This window comes from Palaemon carinicauda, chromosome 1 (genome assembly GCF_036898095.1).
Source record: "Palaemon carinicauda isolate YSFRI2023 chromosome 1, ASM3689809v2, whole genome shotgun sequence".
NCBI classification, from domain to species: Eukaryota; Metazoa; Arthropoda; class Malacostraca; order Decapoda; family Palaemonidae; genus Palaemon; species Palaemon carinicauda.
In genome coordinates this window covers 273,714,248-273,716,747 of record NC_090725.1, presented here as the reverse complement: position 1 = coordinate 273,716,747, position 2,500 = coordinate 273,714,248, and positions in this window count along the sequence as shown.

Here is a 2,500-nt window from a genome sequence, read left to right as displayed (position 1 = left end):
AATTCATGATGCCAGCGTACATAAACAGAAGTTCGTGACGCCAGCGTACATTTGATATACTGTATATTCAAAACATACTTAATTAAAAATGGATTAATTACTCAAAACTGTCCATAAAATATGCAATTTACAAATAGTGACACTTTTGAGTAATCACTCAATTTTTGATTAAGTATGTTTCCTTTTTATAACCCCTTCCCCCTTCCTCAACATATCTTGCTAATTATTGCTTTCCGATAATTAAAATAACCACCTAATTACTGTGCAAGAAGATGAGAACTGCAGGATTGCATTATTTTGGAGTAAATGGAGAGCGTTGTGTTGTAAACAATTACCTACAAACCATTGGGCTCTATCAGGGCAAGTAGCCCAGTGAAGAAATAAAGAAATAAAGTATATTTGAGAAGTAATGATTGTAGAATATATAAAAAAAATGTAAGGTCAGTAACAAAGTTAATATAGATCTGTCATAAATAAACTAAGAGAGACATTTCAACATGTTCAGCAAGTTTGAACTTCTGAAGTTCTACCGATTCAAATTCCAGACTGAAAGGATCATTCCATAATTTGGGCACGGCTTGAGTAAAACTTCTAGAAAACTGGAATAAAACTTCTGGAAGACTTTCAGAATGAACTGCATACATAGCACTACGTATAGGATGGTACAGTCTTGGTAGATCTGAATGCAATGGATGGTCAGAATTATGAAAAACTTTATGCAACTTGCATATAGAACTAACTGAACGACAGTGCCAGAGATTAGTATCAGGACCAGGAATAGTTAATTTGATAGACTGCAAGATTTCGTGCAATAAATTAAGCTGAAATAGTGCGAAAGGAAATAATATAAGGCCTGTATTTAATGAAATGGTGAAATTCGTATAAATACTCAAAGCAACCGTAACCTAAGTTAGAATTTATAAAATATAATAAAATTCAAAACTAAGAACAAAGATTCAAAACTATAACGAGTCTTCATAATTTCATATATAGTATTCCATACATAGTATGAATTACAGAAACATAACCACGAAATTCAGACTATCCTGCGAAAGGAGAGTGATATTTTCGAAGCTTTATGTTATTTTCAGCCACAATTAACTTCAATTTATGTAGTTTGAAATCAATGGGATTTATGAGACAAGAGATTACTCATCCTAGATTTAAACAGCAGATATAACTTCGAATCTGATTTGGTTTACAACGACTATCAATTTGTCCAAAAAATTACAAAAGCATGTTTCGATATAAAAGAGAGAGAGAGAGAGAGAGAGAGAGAGAGAGAGAGAGAGAGAGAGAGAGAGAGAGAGAGACTCTGAGAGAGAGAGAGAGAGAGAGAGAGAGAGAGAGAAACCATACCCTTTTGAATTCTACATACTCATCGATATCATTACTTAATGATCGGCCTCATGTGATTAGGCTTACACAGCACCAAACGCATAAGACTTCCGAATGAGAGAAGAAACAGTTGGAAATTCTTTGTTAAACGAAAACTTCCCTTTGTTGTGCATTGTTCAGACACTCTATCCCACCAACTCTTAGGCCCCACTGTTACCATGGCTCCCCTTAACTTAAAATGGAAAATATGGGAATGGGACAAGTGTAGTCGGAGGAACACTTCTAAAAAAAAAACACAATAGTTTCACAAGTAGCATATCCTTTTGTTCACCCTTTTAGGGAGGTGGAGGAAAGAGGACAGGACTAGGAGGGCTCTAGGCCAACGGTTTCATTATGTTCAAGAATAGTAAACACTTGGGGATCTGACCGCCTCTTCTTTATCTTTATTTTCTTCTATGGTACACCGCCTCTTGCATTCACTGGTTTTCCTTTCGTTCGATTCTATTCGTCGTTAGGATGGGTGTAAAGAATTGCCATCTCGTTCGAAGCTTAAGAATACCTTTTATATTGGATGAAAGACAGAAACAAATTTACACCTATGTTCTCACCACGACTGATCAATTGTTTTGCTACTTCGGAGGCTTATTTTCATAAACACTGAGATCAAAGCCTTTCGCATGGCGGAGGAGGGGGGGGGGGAGTCTTCCATTTCCATTTCCTTTTCCCTTTTGTCTTAGCATAGGACAACGTTTTCCATTGACGCCATATTTATTTTTCCTTTTACGCTTTGTCTCTACATAAGGGAAACTTTTCATTTTGTATCCTATTATTTTCTTTTCTTCATGACCTGTAGATAATACGACGGTAGCTAAGAGCGGAATTCGTAGAATCGATTATCAACTTTGTTTTAGAAGTTTTTTAGTGGCACTCAATAAAAATTTAAATAATTCAATTTGATTCCTCAAACTGGAACACACTGCTTCAACAATATTCTAAGAATACATTAGCTTAATTTGAAAAGAGCTATATAATATTTATATATATATATATATATATACACATGTAAATACATACATATATATATATATATATATATATATATATATATATATATATATATATATATATATGCTTACATATAAATTATATATACTGTATGCAT